We start from the raw sequence: 17,208 nt of genomic DNA, 5'->3' as shown, positions 1-17,208 counted from the left end.
TAAAATACGGTATAACACCAATAATTTCTGTCAACAGCATAATTTCATCTCTTTGGAGGTTTCCAAAATCACACTGCGATCCACAGTCATGGGACTCTAAAATGTCTCACAGTAGCTTTCTTTGTCCTATATACTTAGAACCCTGTGAATCACTATATGGCTTCCAATCCTCTTAAGATTCTGTGACTTGGCTGGGCACGGTGGCTCACTCCTGTAATCCCAGCACTCTGAGAGGCTGAGGCGAGTGGATCACAAGGTCAGGAGTTCGAGACCAGCCTGACCAACATGGTGAAACCCCGTCTCTACTAAAAATACAAAAAATTAGCCTGGCGTGGTGGCATGTGGCTGTAATCCCAGCTACTCAGGAGACTGAGCCAGGAGAATCCCTTGAACCCGGGAGGCGGAGGTTGCAGTGAGCCAAGATGGTGCCACTGCACTCCGACCTGGGCGACAGAGCAAGACTCCATGTCAAAAAAAAAAAAAAATCCTGCGACTTGGGTTAGGACGGTGGTATATCATTTGAATCAATGAAGGCTGGTTTTTGTTTTGTTGTTGTTTGTTTATTTTTGAAGACTAGCTCCTCATTCTTTACCTGTTACACACAAAACCCACAAAAAATAATTACGGTTAATACTTACTTAGTGTGGACTATATAGCAGGCAGTGTTCTAAATATTTGAAATATATTGTTACTGACTCTGTGCAACAACATGAGAAAGGTCCAGTTATTATCTCTGTTTAACAGATACTGAAATGAAAACCTAGAGAGTTTAAGTAATCATGTTTAATAATAAGTATAGGAGCAGGGGTTTCAGGCCAAGCAGGCTGGCTCAAGGGCCCATGCTCTTATCATGCATTTATGATAACGTAATTGATAAGCACATAGGCTACAAGGAGACAAACCTCAAGCTAATACCGCCAACAGAGACTACTGTGGTATTATTATCATGTTATGTGATTTAGTTCTGAGCTCTGAACTTCAGGGATACAATGAAAACTCAATAGAGTTTACTATCCAGCTGAAGAAAAACCAACATGGAGACACTCAGAGATAGACAACTGGGCCAGGATGTGGAAGGCAAGATATAGCGACCGCCTTTGTTTTAACTTCTCTATGCTTGAGTATTTTTATAAATTACCTCACATGTGTCATTGCCTTAACGATCCAACCCTATCATTCAGTTTTCCTCAGGCTTGTCTGAAAATAGGTGTTGGCTGTTTTTGAAGGTCGAAGCCAAACTCAAAGAGTAAAGATTTTTCACCACTGAAAAATTTCAAAAGAATATGCTGTGGTCTGTGAAGGTAATTCTAAAAGAAGCTCTCCTACATTTTTAAACAATGGAAAGCTCACTGGAAAAAGCGGATGTTCTCCTGGACTGACCCCTTTAAATGTAGACATGCTCTTTAGATGCTCTAGTCATGGATATTTATTTTTAAATATGGTGTGTTTTATGGTTAGAGTTCATAGATTACTTAAAACAGGATTAACCTCTTAATACACTGCAGAGATGATTAAACTACATTCCTATCCTTTGCTTGCATTCTTCAAGAAAAGTAATGCAATATATTTTCCTGTTGGTTTTGAAACCACAGTTGGTAAGGATACCATTTGGTTTTCTATCCTAAAATTCCATTTATATGTAATTATTCTAGATCAAGATTGTGCTGTAGAATATATTCTCCTGACAAAAGGAAAACTCCAACTTATCCCATGAATAAAAAATAGATTCTATTTGAATAATTGAACAACATGCCAATATTTTCCCTTTATTTCTCATTTTACTTTATTAATCTATTAATCTATCAACTAGACTTCCAAAAGCTCAAGTAAAATGTCAATATATTTTTGTGTATTATTGTCATTATTATTTCTTTCTTTCTTTTTTTTTTTTTTCTTGAGACACAGTCTCACTCTGTCCCGTAAGCTGGAGCGCAGTGGCATGATCTCAACTCACTGCAATCTCTGCCTCCCGGTTCAAGCGATTCTCCTGCCTCTCCTGAGTAGCTGAGAATACAGACATACACCACCACACCCAGCTCATTTTTGTATTTTTAGTAGAGATGGGGTTTTGCCATGTTGGCCAGGCTGGTCTCCAACTCCTGACCTCAGGTGATCTGCCCGCTTCGGCTTCCCAAAGTGCTGGGATTACAGGCGTGAGCCACCGCACCTGGCTGTTCATTATTATTTTATACAAATGTTAATCTTGCCCTCTAGGTACATTCAGAGATGCAAAGTATCCTTTTGGTACCCAGTGAGGCTCCACTCTTTCCTGTGGGCCACAGGACAGGATTATGGAGATGGAGCCGGTGTGGAATTTTCAGTGACTGGTTGAAGACTGGAGTGTGGCCCAAGCTCCTTTCTTCCTATTCCATAAACCTGTATGTTTTACTCCTACATGTTAAGTGGGTATTCTGGTTCCAAAAAAAAATTACCTAAAAGTCACAGAAACATTTTTAAACATTCAACGAGCAGCCACTTTGATTCTTGAATCGGGCATTATTTCCAATCAAGTAAATTTTGGCAAAATTTTTTTTAGTTGTGAAATGTTTATTAAATACCCACCATGTAAGCCAGGCATAATAATTGCATTTTATCCTTATTTCTCTGCCTTGGAGCTTGGATATTGCTGTGAATCTGAACAACATTTTAGATTTCCTCATACCTGAACTGGAGGGTAGGGTGGGATGGGTAGTGAGCTGTTTTTTTGTTTTTTAATATTAATTTTTAAGTTTTAAAGAATTTAAGTTTTAATCAACTATAAATTTATATGAAACCGCTCCTCATTAGGGTAACCAAAGGCCCGGCTGTTTCAGGCCTGAAGAGAGTGATTTACTTATCTTATGCAAGTGATTTATTGAGAGAGAAGCCTGTACCGAAGTGAGGACACAGCAAGAGAATAAGCAAAGACGCGGCTTTTACGGAAGCCCAAGAGTGGCTCTGCAACGTGCTGGGCGCCCCCTATGGGGCCCCCATCCAGCAGCGGGGTTGTGCTCTGCAGCTCCGCCGGGGCCTTGCCGGAGGCACATCACGTCCTAGAGGCAGAAACCTCCCAGGAGCTGAGCACGGTTCTTCAGAGAAGGAGGCAGCTGTGAGCCACTAGCAGCCGCCACTCACCACAGCAGTGGGGTGAAGGCACTGCCTGGTGAAGGAACTGGGCAAGGCGCCAACAGTGTCCACAACAGGCTCCAAGGAAGCCAGAGAGGGAGCGATCAGCAGTCATCTCAAAGAAATGAGAAACTGCCATTTGGCTGCCTGTTGCCTTTTGGAATTATCCAGTTTAGGTAATAAAGAGACATTAATTGTCTATTGATTGGGAAAAGTGAATCTGCACATAACTGTGTTTAAAAATCAAGAGGCAAAGGGGACTTGAATAGTCTCACCATAGACTTTTGAGACGTTGAAGTTTGTTGCTAATTTAGTGAACCTGAGATCAAGTTGTCCATCTTCTCCTAAACTGCTTCAGGTAGCTTTCTGGGGGAAGTGGAGGCTAGTTGAAGATAAAAAACAATTACCAGCAACCAACATCTGTTTTATTAGCAACTAAAAGGAAAGCTTTTCTTCTTCTTTTTAAAAAGTAATGATTTGATTTATTTGATAAAATACCAGAACAACTGCATGCTCATTGGTATAATTCAGAGTTATAAAAGGTAGAGAAAGACAAAATCATTTCATCTCTACACACCCTCCTGAGGTTACCAGCATGAAGGGTTTAGTATTATTTTACCCATTTCACAATGTGAATATAAACACAAACAACATTCTTAGGGCTTCCTTTTCTATTTTTTAATAAAACAGAGTACTTTTTTTTTAAAGTAGATACATAACATGGTCTGACCCAGCGTTCAGTGAGTGGGCTTTGTGCTTACTCTGCTTTCAAATGATTAAAAATAAAATTCCATGAGTAGGGACACAGAGGTAAGGGTCGTAGGATATCACATCTGGTCAAGAGGAAATGTGGCCCTTGGTCAGGGGAAGAGGACTGAAACAGCGGCACTGTGAGGTTGATGCCCTTGACCACAAGGTCAGTCTTTAGGGTTTTGAACTACTTAAGATCCTGACTATTTTGAAGTCACTTTGGCAGAGAGCTGACATGTTTTATTTTTATGTTTTGGACCATATCTTTGGAAGGCTATCTGTTGTTCTTCCTTATGACTCTATGCAGAGGCAGCACAAACATTTCCCTTCTTGAAAACAAGCTGGTGTTTTACTTTAGTAGACATTATCCTGAATCCCTGAGTTAAGGAACTGTTTAGAACTGAAAGGGGACCACACAGATATGGCCACCCCACTGTAGGCCAGTGAGTGTGAGACACGTGCCCTTGTCCACGCAGCACATCGTCTTGCGGTTCTGATGGCTTGTCCAACTTCCTGGCACTTCATTGGCCCCACTTACGTTTTACTACTTTACTGATGAGGAAATAGAGGCTCAGAAGTTAACATAACTCTCCCCAGGGCACACAGTTAGAACGTGGGATGCTCTTGAGTCTGGGTTTGTTTAACTCCAGATGCCATGTGTCTTTCACTGCATCACATCCACCCATAATCTTGTGCCCGGATGTTTTACCAACTGGTGGAAATGACGCAACTATCCACAGGAAACAACTCTATCCACATACAGAGCTGAGAGAAGCAAAGTGAGTCAAGATTGAAGTGGATATGATTAAAAGAAGGTAGGATTGCAAGCCACGAGATTTGAATTCCAGCGCAGCTATGTGGTCTTAGACAAGTCACCTAACTTCACTGGCCTCAGTCCCTCATTTGGTAATTAAGGGTGTGAGCAATAGAGTAGAAGTTCCAGTGCTAACATTTCTGATTCGGGTTGAGGAAGCTGGAAGGAAAGCCATATGAACTTGGTCTTAAAGGGAGAAGTGAAGGAATGGCTGAAGGACAGTCCAGATTGAGGGAGTAACTTAAGCAAAGGCTCAGAGATGAGTTCAGACACGGTATAATCCTGGGACTGTGATAGATGTTCTAGCATTTGTTCACAAAGTAAGTTAGTGCACTTGGACAAAGGGCTAGACATATGCCAAGTAGGAAGTATTTGGAGACACATACTTATCTCACTCATTGCTGTGGATCTCATAACCCACCCTGCCACCCCACCATAAAAGCTTTCTTATTATCCACTCTGAGGAGGTGAATTGGAAGTTTAATAATTCTTAAGAGAAGCTTTTTCTTATTGACAAGGAAAAAGATCTAATGTGGACTAGGGATTTGGGAAACTTGTGCACATGTGCTGAGTTAGGAGGTTTGAGCTTATCTCTCCTACTATCTGGTTGGGTGTCAATTCCTCTGAAGCAATAATTGTGAAGGGCTGATTATACACATGACGTTATGGCTAAAAGCAGCCCACGGCCTAATGAGTCATGGGCTAAAGGACTGTGAAACTCCTAAGAGCTGTGAGCAGGAGCTATGGGAAGTGAGTGGCTAAACCAGGCCAGAGGCGCCGGAGAAGATTTCCCATAGCAAGCATCATTTGAACTGTACTTTGAAAGAAGGAAAGAGGAAGCAGGGAAAAACAAACCAGATGAACATAAGGGCATGAGGAAAGGCACAAAAGCATGACATACACAAAGTGATCAGGAAATGACAAGCCCTCTCTGACACTGCAGGATCTGCCACATGGAGGGTTGGAGAAGGGATGTCGTTGAACATGGGCTAAGGTCTCATCGTGGCTCTTTGTGTTGGGAACAATTGTTTCTGAACTGCTAAGGCATGTGGATGACCACACCATGTCCTGTGGCGTAGTGTGGGATTCTGGGATTGTACCTAGACGTCGTCACATTATGGTTACAGGACAGAAAAAATGGAATAAGCCATCTGACTGAAATTAAATGGCAAACTGAGCAGGTTTATTGAGGTTAATGGGCTAAAATACAGAAGGGTGTGGAACTGAGTAGGGAAAGAACTAGAATGTGGTTTTCATAAACACTTTGGAGTAAAATTGTTTTGCACAAATAAATTCAGATCCAGTCAGAATCATCAGAGATGATTCAGTAGTTCAGGAAATACAAAAATCAATTCTTATCATGTTGTTCTATGTTGAAACCTTGTTAATTGGTCTTTAAATTAAAACTAATTAAATGGACACATCCCACTTCAAAAAAGGCAGAGTTAAGTGATGGGTGTTTCTTAAAGTGGGTTTAGCACTATTCTTGGACTGGAGGGTTAGGGGTGCCCCCTTATGAAAATAATTTCAATAAATACTTAAAAGGTGATTCACTGTTTAAGAGTAGAAGTTTACACATTTATATTTTTCATCTGAGGGCTCGGAAAATTATGTATTATACACATCTAGGTTAGTGCTCATTCATTCATCAACCATTTATACCAAGTCCTTACTATCCTTGGTACTTTGCTGGTAGGAGGAAGAGAATTTCTGGGTAGAATGCCATGGGGTTGCTTAAGAATCTCAATATGAAGATCAAACGTCCAAGCCACACTTTAAAAGTATTATGTGAGCATACGCAAATTTTAATTGTATTAAATATTTCCATATGTAAATATTGGAGAAGCTGGGGCAAAAAATCGCACAGTTCCCCGAAATAAAACTCTGAGAGCTATTTTTAGCTCTCCTTTCTTCCTTTATCTGCTCACAAACCACCCCACCCAACCCAACACGAATTCAGTCTGTCATCAATTCCTACGAAGGTTACCTCTGAAGTGTAATTGATTGGTTGTTTTTCTTCTCTTCTGTCTCTGCTTTGGGCCTATTGTCTAATGGGAAATTTGTTTACCTGATGAGACATATAAAGTCATGAATCTCCTTATTTGTAGACATTTCTGGATTTGTATAAAATAGCATTGCTCAGCACAATTTTACTCACTTTGTTCATCAAAGTACGTACTAAATGGCTTTTGATCTTTTTCAGTCACGTATCCAGATCAGTGGTTTTCAAAGTGTTCCCAAGATCCCTGACATCCATGAAACCTTTTCAGGGTGTCTGTGATGTGAAAATATTTTCATAGTAATAGTAAAACCTTATTTTCCTCGTTTACTTTCATTCTTTAAGTAGTAGAAAGTGGAGTGTTTTAGACGCTACAGGACATGGGATGTCCTATCTCTGATGGCTAAAGGAAAGTGTCCTTAGGCATTCTTGTGTTTTAAATTTGTCTCGAGTTTTATTTATAATATATTAAAAATAGATATAACCCACATCAGTGAAAATTCTCTGGGTTCCCAGTAGTTTTTAAGAGTGAAAAGGGGTTATGAGAGAAACTGTGAGGATTGCGGGCCTACGTGAATGCCTTCCATAACTGGGCTTCCTTCTTCTCATGCTTCTCTGATCTCACCTTTATTCTGATCATCCTCTACATGTCCTCCACACTGACAACAGAGTCATCTTCCTGAAACCCAGGTCTGGTAGTTGCTATGAGTTTAGAAACTTCCAACAGCTTCATGTTTTGTTTTTTCTTCTTCTTCACAGAATGACGCCTTAGACCAGCACTGAGATGCTGTCACAGTCTGGCCTAAACCATTTTTTCCAGTTTCAACTTTCACTACACATCATCTACACTATCCCCTAGACATACAGCTGAGGTTGGCCAAAGACAGCAATTCAATGAGTATCCTTTCTTATACCTTTCCAGTTAAGATGAACAATTCCAGAATCTATAGTCCCAAAGTATAGCGTTTACACCTTTATTTGTCACTTACTACAGTTTGACTAGTGTGATAACTGTGTAGCTCTTCCTCCACTCCTCGAATGTGAGTTCCTTAGGGACAGGACCTTGTCTTTTCATTCTTGAAATACCTCAGACCTAGACAGTGCTAGGCTTATTACATTTAATAAAAATAACTTTGTTGAATACATGGTTGAACAAATTATTGCAATAACCAGATTCTATTGTCTACATATGTAAGCATTTTGTAATAGGTGTGAATTTAGTTATGCAATATTAAGACTGATTTTTGAACCTACTTCCCTGATGAGACATATAAGGCTATTCATCTCCTTAGTGGTAGACATTTCTGGACTTGTATAAAATAGCATTGCTCGGCGTGTTTTTTACCCACTTTGTTCATCAAAGTAGGTACTAAATGACTTCGATCTTTTCCAATCACATATCCAGACTCAAAGCATTGAGATTTGCTAGCACTGAGATTATTAAAAGGAATATGTCTTATGACTTTGGACTTAATTACAGTTCTGTTCCATCCCATTCAATTCAACAGGCACTTATTGAGCTAGCAGCTCTGTGGGCAGCTGCGGATATGGAGATGAACGATACAAGGCTCCCGCCTTTGAGAAGCTCACAGGCTAATCTAGAGAACAGCGAGATACACATGTAGACACAGCTCATCACGATAAGGGTAAAAATAGGGAACAAATGTGGACCAAAAAACGATGAATTCTGTCTCAGGGAGGTGGTGATACGACAGTAAGAAAAGGGTTTTCAGGGAACATGTGTCTGAAGCTAGGATTTTATGGAGGAATTGGAATTTCTCAGATGGATGAGGAGTGGGAGTATAAGGGGGAAGGTTTCCAGCAAGAAGACGTTTGTCTTGACGAAAGTGGTTTAGAGGAAACAGTTGGAGGCCTCGATCATGAAGGTCTCATTTTACATGTCTGGACCTGATCCTCTAAGTGCTAAAAAATTTTAAGTGAACAATTCTAAAATTATCTGGAGTAGTAACATCAGGGTTGAATGAAGTGTATGCCTGCCAGGAGTACTAATTTGGAGGGCTTACACTCATTTGAGTATACAAGCTTTGATATATTTATTTTGAAAATCAATTTGTCTATTTTTTATTTTCTGTATTTTTGTTGTTGTTGTTGTTGTTGTTGAGAAGGAGTCTCGCTCTGTCGCCCAGGCTGGAGTGCAGTGGTGGGATCTCAGCTCACTGCAAGCTCCGCCTCCCGGGTTCACGCCATTCTCCTGCCTCAGCTTCCCGATTGGCTGGGACTACAGGTGCCCGCCACCTCGCCCGGCTAGTTTTTTGTATTTTTTAGTAGAGACAGGGTTTCACCGTGTTAGCCAGTATGGTCTCGATCTCCTGACCTCGTGATCCGCCCGTCTCGGCCTCCCAAAGTGCTGGGATTACAGGCTTGAGCCACCGCGCCCGGCCGATGTTTTTCTTATGACTGTACTGGGGTTATGGGTTTTTGGGAGGAAGACCACAGATGTGGAGTACCATTCTCATCAAATCATATCCACGGTACAGACTACCAAATGACTTAGCACTGTTGGTATTGACCTTGATCACTTGGCAGAGGGGCCGTTGGTCAGGTTTCTCCACTGTGGAGTTACCCCATACCCCCTTTCCACACTCTGCTCTTTGGAAAGCAGTCACTATGGGCAGCCCACATTTAGGTAAGGAGTTTGCTTCACCTCCTTGATAGTAGAGTGTCTATATAAATTACTTTGAATTCATTTGCATGGGAGATTTGTCTCTTCTCCTTCATTTATTTATTTATCACTGGTGATTTTTTTACAGTTTCCATGAATCATGTACTCAAAAGGCATATTCACTGAGGGCTTACTATAAGAAGGCATTAGTAATACATTGTTACTGAGCAATATTTTGTTTTATTTTTTTCAGAGACAATTCACTTAAAAATGAAGAATTTGGATTTCTTGTCCCACCTCCGACACTACTCTACTAGGAGGCTTCAGACAATTAATTTCACACCCAAGCCTCAGTTTCCTCTTCTAGAAAATTAGATGATGGAAAGGAATGAATTCTGACATTTTTTCCAGGATTGAAATTGTAGGGTTATATAATATATTCGTAGAATAGGCTTCAAATTGTCTACGAAAGGAAATTATTAATATCTGTAGTGGGCAGGCCCAACTCAGTGAAATCTGCATTTCAAATCTTCCTTCTCATTGCCTTAGGAAATGTATATTTTGTCTGCCATATTATTTTCTTATGACTCAGAGTTAAAATATATATACCCAGTGAAAATATCAAGTGGATGAAGTTAACCTTGTTAGTAGCATATAACATTTTATGACAAAGAAAAAAATGCCAGACCATCTGCAAATGACTGTTTTATGGATTTAATAGAAACCACTACTTAGGGAAAAAGCACCATGGAACAAAAACAAAACAAAGGAATTCGAAATCTGTTCTAACACCAAATGGGGGTGATATGGTCATGAGAAGGCTCACATGGACTCTTCCTCACTGCCATCTCTGTGGGGAAAAAGAAATATGAAAAAAGTGAAAAAAGCAGAGGAAACCTGGGGGATGAAGAGCATTGTTTAAACTTGAGAGAAAAACGTACAAACATTCATTTCTTGTTTCTTCTGATGCTCCTCCTTGGCCTAAAGGAAGGAGGCCCCGAGGAGGAGGTCTCAGTGTCAAGTGCCAGTTGGCACTTAGCTTTACTTTACGGAAAAGGCAAAGTAACTTTGTTTCTACTCTTACCCTTTGCGAACTTCATCAGGCTTTTCTGGGCAGCTGGAGTCTCTCTTTTCACTGATGAATGTCTTTTAATGCATTTCTTGCAAATAGCATTCAGTGGATGTTCTTGCCAGTGGTTTCTGGGAAGATTTAATCTAGTCAACTCGATAGTTGTCAAGGCAAATTATAGTTCAATATAATTCAAAGAAAGAGCACCATGACAGTCCCTGCCTCCACCCCGCCTTTCCGTTGCCAGCTGTCCCACCTTGGGCAGGTCAGTTACCCTCCCTTGGCTGCGGTTGCCTCTGTGGTAACATTTTTCCTGCCTGTTCTGAAAAGAACGACACAGATGACCTCTTGAGGTCCCTTCTATGCCTGTGTTTCCTGGGGAACAGGTCCAAAGTAGCAAAAGTCAGGGCCCAGGTGATGCAGCCAGTGTCAAATTGTCACAAAGTGCCTGTGACATGCAAAGTGCTTTACTGTGCATTATTGAGGAGAGGTAAGTAAAATAGAGTCTCCAGGAACCTACACCTTGGTAAAAAATAAACAGTAACTCAGAGCAGCCTAGAAGAGGGCTGTGGTAGAAGGACAGGCACTCAGGGAGCTCAGAAAGCCTTTCTGACCCCTCCCCTGAAGGCCCAGCCTCTCTGCTCTGGCTGGAAGGGGGTTGGAAGGGAAGGAAGGATAGGGGAGAAAGCAAGGAAGGAGATCGAGCTGGGAGGAGCACTGAAGGGTGCGTATTTTTTCCATCTAGCAACGATTGTGGGGGCCCAGAAAAGTGACTCCAATGCCCTACAGCAGGGTAGAAACTGGAGGTCAGGCTTTTCTCAGCCTTGTTTTTGGCTCAGAACTGAAGTTGCAGGAGGAAGGCTGAAGACAAGGGGCTGTCGCCATCAGACCAGGGAAAGTCCCTGCACGTCAGGCTTTGTCACGATCACCAACCTCTCCCAGACACAGCCAGCAAATGGGTGGTTCCCCAACATGTGGGCATGAGAAGAAAAGACCTTCTGTGCTAATGCGGACCAAATTCCCCCACGAGTCTGTGTGGGAGGCGGGCGGGTGTGAATGACAGAGAGAAAAGAGGCTGTCACTGCTGGGGGCTGTGAGGTAAGGCGCATGTCCTCTCTAGGTGGAGTAGGAGGTGAGCGAATGGGGAGGACCCCAATTCTAAGGCATCCGCTCAGGGCTGGGTGGTTCACATGGCAACGAATACATGTAATTCTCATGAGGTAACATTCCCATTGGATTGATGAAGAAACATGAGGTTCTTGGGCCCTAAATAATTTAGTTCCCAGAGTTAATGGCAAAACCAGGAATTAAAACAAGATCAGTCCAAACCCACAGCCCAAGCCTTTTCTACTGCTCTCCACTGCCTTCTGTGATGGTCGCCTCCATGTTGTTTGAGGGACGCGTCAGCCCTCTCACTCGTTCAAGGGATGGGGCGGTGTGTGTCTCCCATCTATCCACCTGATGTGCAGTCGGCAATTCCATCATGTGACATTCATTTTTCAAGGGTGGCAGAAATAATCTCTCTTTAACTAGTCCCTTTTTTAACGTGCAAAGACCCCCCGCCCCCGCCCCTACTTTTCCTGCCTCCAGCTGAGGCAGAAGTTGTACTTGCAATCTCTGCTTTCCCTCTCACCCAGTCCCCTGCAATCTTCCTTTCTATCTGGACCTGGCGAAAATGGTTTCTGAATAGTAGGGTAGCAAGAAGGGCCACCTGCCATCAATGAGGTGGTGACCAGAGACTAAACCATCAATATTCACAAGCTCATTCACAGAGTGGCTTCCAGAAGCAGGCCCCTTGGGGCACTCAAAGAGGGCCAGAAATTCGTCCTGAAGGAGAGGGGAGCTCCCATTATGCACATTCATACTAAGCTCAGCAAAGCTTCCAGGCCAAAGGAATGAGGAATGTCCCATGCCATGTGTGGTTCAGAAATGAGCCAAACAAGTTCTGTACATTGGTTACGTATGCACCTGTTGCCACTTTCAGAAATCTACAGTCAGTGTAAATAAGAACTGAGTGCTGATTGTCAAATAAGTTATACAGCCTCAAAAAAAAAAAAAAAAGAAAAGAAAAGAAAAAGAAATAATCCTAAGGGAATGACGCATCAATGTGATCACTCATTTTGCTGAATGTCATCTGTTTCCTCCCACCCCTTCCTGGACCCAGTATCAAGAACTGTGATTGTTCTGAGGTTTTGTCTTTCCTACAAGTTAATGAATTAGACTGTTATAGTTGTGTGGTTAATGGCAGAAGACATGAAACTTCAGGGTGAGAGACAAAAGACTGTATTACTCATTGCACAGTAGATAGTGTAAGCATCATTTTGCTTGTGTGAGTTCCCTTGTCCCCAAGTCCCAGGGGGGAAATGTGCAGGGTCCAGATAGATGCTACACAGATAGTGGGTTTGTGTTCAACTGAGCAATAGTGAGGACCCCATGATTTTGTAGCAAGCAGTAAGTAAGAAAAATGCTTTCACTTAGATTGAGACTTTACTTCACTCCTCAAAGTTGCTCACTGAAATACACCCCTCAGAAAGGATTTGGGTAGGCTAGGTGTGGTGGCTCATGCCTGTAATCCCAGCACTGAGGAAGGCTGAGGCGGGCAGATGGCTTGAGGTCAGGAGTTCGAGACCAGTCTGGCCAACATGGTGAAACCCCGTCTCTACTAAAAATACAAAAATTAGCTGGGCTTGATGGCACACGCTTGTAATTCCAGCTACTTAGGAGGCTGAGGCAGGAGAATCGCATGAACGGGAAGGTGGAAGTTGCAGTGAGCTGAGATGGCGCCACTACACTGCAGCCAGGGCGACAGAGCGAGTGAGACTCCGTCTCAAAAAAACAAAACAAAACAAAAATGGAAAGATCTGGATCAAGACAATTTAGGACCTTTCTGTGTTCTTGACTAGATCCTTTTCACTTCGGAAGGGAGGCTTGTTGGACCCTTCCCATCTTGTTAGTTACTGAGTCTGAGTTGACCCAGTGCCAGATGGTAATATCACAAGACCTCCAGCTTCAACAAGTGCTCAGTAGGAGGTTAATAGCTACTTTTTTTGTTTTTAAAAAGCCATGTTCTTAGTGACTTTCTTTTTCCCTTCTTCTGACCATCTGGGAGGGGACAGTGAGGCAGGTGTCCAGGTGGTGGTGGGGTGATGTCCCGTTGGCACCTTTCTATATGCTGCCGATTCTGAAAGGGAGAATCCCTCTGATACTTTTGAGGGATGGAGAACTGCAAGCAGGTAACATATCCATTCCCTATACATTCAGATGTGGAAGCCACAACAATACATTGAATCGACCCAAGGGACCTCACACACAGTCACTTTAATTTCACTTCCCCACTGCAAGCCCTGTCCAGACTCTACGAGTTGAAACTGGCACTGTTTTCCCCTGCAGGAGTATGGCCAAAGGAGCATGTGAGTTAGTGGCTACAGCTACAGTTGCTGGGAGATCAGTGCTATCCCGTCTGGGAGAACAAGGGGTGCAGGGTGGAGGGGAGGCTGGGTGGCCTCCTTAATGGGGTTGTTTCTTTCTCCCATGAGTCCTTGCTCCAAGATTAGTGCCTGCGGACTGGCTCTGCTTCCTCCCCCAAGCACCTCTGGGCATTTGATGGGTGCTTGGGGTCACAGGTCCCAGTTTTTCTGTGCCCCTGCATGTTGCCACAGTTCTTAGTACCTTTGGCCTCCACTGTACCCTGTATACTATCCCTGTCCCTGGCCAAGTTGGGCTGTGGCAGAGGCCAGGCACGTGAGCATGGCTAGCTTTGCTCTGTCTGGCAAGGCCATGCATCCACTTTTCTTCTTGATCAGCTGCTTGCCTGTGGCTCAGAAAACAAACTTCCACTGTTTTTTATTTACCCAGGGGTCTATAACAAGAGGCAATGTCCTCATTGCCTTTTTTTTTTTTTTTTCACATTGAGGACTCCTTGACGCAGCTGTCTCAGCCACATTGCCCTTCATGGGGCCGTGGGGCTTGCTGTCCCATTGTCATGGTATCATCTCTTCCACTATCTGCCTGGAAGAGAGTGAGCCATGGGGTCATGGGGGGGGGTTTGTTTCAATCTCACTTCTCACCCCGTCTTCAGTTACATGGTGATCATGGGAGACTCTTACTCCCTCACCTGCCTACTGCTTGGATGGCAGTATCCACACTTTCAGCCCTACGGAGTCCTCTCATATCCCTGACTCCAGCTCGTGGGGTCTGGATTGTCCTCTTCTAGAAAGTCATGACTCTGTCAGCATCTCATCCTCATTGCCATCCAGCTGAGATTAGGGCCGTGTGCGGATGCGGATTGTCAATGGGGAAAATAAAGAGAAGAAGCCAAGTCAGGAAGGGCAGGCACTTTGGAGGGGTGTAACTGCTGGCCCTACTTTGAGCTGCACAGGGACATTGATGTATGGGAATAGAATTGAAACATTGAAGATGGACGTAAGAATCAGGAGTAGTCATTTGTCTAAATGCAATTCTCTTTCATCTTCCCTTGATCAAAATTTACCTTATTCCCGTAAGAGGATGCCCTAAATTAACTGTCTTATTAGGTTCTTTCATTGACAGACACAGTAGATGATATCCTCATTTGGAGATCATTTATTGAATCGTTAACTTAAAAGTAAACCACGGTCTCACTATGTACCAGAGGCTATGGTAGGCCCTAAGGATACAAGGAGCTTAGAGTCTATGAGGAGAGAGAACCAAGAAAAGATGCAGAGATGAGTCAGGCTACTGCAGGCTTCATCCCCACCCAATCCATACTCCTGGAAAGTAGCCACAGTCAGACCAACCTCTGTGATGGAGGTGGGGTTGAAACTGGAGTGTCAGGCAAATGATTATTCTCCGAATCACATCTTATTCCGCTTGGGGTGTATTACACAGTGCTTACAATGAACTTAAAAACACAGTTCCCTATAATGAAATTTGTAGGAGTCATTCTTATTTATCTTCCTATTCAGGGAGTCAAAGGCAGTGTTTATTGTTTGATGGAAAAATAGGGAGGTATCTTTAACCACAGGCAAAATAAAAAGCAATTATAGAAATTCCGAGGCTCATGAAATAAAAACATTCCACAACATTGCTTGTCCTCCACACCGAGAAATCAAGTTTGAAAACTGACGTAAATGTCGGGAATGCTGCTTTGATGGGCCCGAGTTCTTCGCAGTGAGGTTAATGAGTGAGAGGCAGTGATGACAAATAAACATATCTAAGCTGACAGTAAAGAGAGGGTGACGGAATCCCTCTGACTGGCAACAGGCACGTTTGTAAACTCAGATTGGTCATGGAGGATAAGATGGCAGATTTGGTCCAGAATAATCACTTCCAAAAGAAATCAGGAAACCTAGGGAAGCTCTCCCGGTGAAACGCGTTCTTCTCTCTTACCATTTTCCTTTGTTCAGTGATACAGGCCTACTTGCCGTTTCTTAACTGTACCTCCTCTATGGAGCCACCAGATCTTCTGGTCCGATTGCCCAGAGCGTCCTCTCGCCCAAACACTTATTCTGTTTGGTAAAGGACTTTTAATCTTTCAATACTTACATTTTCATCTCCTTGATGAAGCCACGCCCTAACGCTCCAGCCAAAGACAACTGGATTTAAATCCCGATTCTGCTCCTTGCTACTGTGTGACTTGGAACGAAACTTAAACTCCTCAGGTTTGCTTTTTTAAATCTAGAAAATGGCTATAATATCTATTTCCCAGGACTGTTATAAGAATAAGTGAGATACCCACTAAAAAGCATCCCGCACAAAGCAGCCATCGGATAAAAGTGAGTTCCTGCCCTCAGGGTGATCAGAACTTTCTTAACATCTCTATTTTACATGGATCCCACTCCACAGTGATTTTTGATTGTTTCATCAATGGATTGTAGGCTCCATAAAGATAACAAATATGTTTTTATTTATTAAGTTACTTACTTGAGACAGGGTCTCCCTCTGTTGCCTAGGCTGCAGTGCAGTGGTGCAATCTCTGCTCACTGCAGCCTTGACCTCTTGGGCTCAAGTGATCCTCCCTTGACCTCTTGGGCTCAAGTGATCACTCCTCAAGTGATCCAGCTCCCCAAGTAGCTGAGACCACAGACCTGCGTCACCCAGCCTGGATAATTGCTTGAAATTTTAATTTTCTTTTGTAGGGACGGGGTCCCACCATGTTCCCCAGGCTGGTCTTAAACTCTTGACTTCAAGCAATCCTCCTGCCTTGGCTTCCCAAAGTGCTGGGATTACTGGCGTGAGCCACCGTGCCTGGCCTATTTTTAATCTTTGAATCACCTGTACTACCTAAACAAGCACTTGGCAGGACAAGGGACTCAATAAATGTTTAATAAAGAATAAATAAGTCAATAAACTAATAAAATAAATGAGTAATTAACTGAGATACCCTAAATCAGTAGGTGGTTTCTTGTTTTTTTTTTTTTTTTTGAGATGGAATCTTGCTCTGTCACCCAGGCTGGAGTGCAGTGGCACCATCTTGGGCACTGCAACCTCTGCCTCCTGGGTTCAAGGACTATAGGCGTGTGCCACCACGCCTGGCTAATTTTTGTAATTTTAGTAGAGACAGGGTTTTGCCATGTTGGCCAGGCTGGTCTTGCACTCCTGACCTCTAATGATCTGGCCACCTTGGCCTCCCGAAGTGCTGGGATTACAGGCATAAGCCACTGCACGCAGCCTAATTCAGTAGTCTTTAAGGTGTGGTTTTTCAAGGGACTGTTTGTTGAGCCACATTGGTGTGCGTGTGTATGTGTGTGCATGCTCATGCATGCATGGGCACACATGTAGGTATATGTGTGCTTGAATGCACATGCACAAACGTGTGTGCTGAAGACCCAGCCTTTAGAAGATGAAGTCAGGCCGGGCGCGGTGGCTCA

The sequence above is a fragment of the Macaca nemestrina genome, chromosome 5, assembly GCF_043159975.1.
Source record: "Macaca nemestrina isolate mMacNem1 chromosome 5, mMacNem.hap1, whole genome shotgun sequence".
Lineage (NCBI taxonomy): Eukaryota > Metazoa > Chordata > Mammalia > Primates > Cercopithecidae > Macaca > Macaca nemestrina.
Note: the sequence above shows the minus strand (reverse complement) of the source record.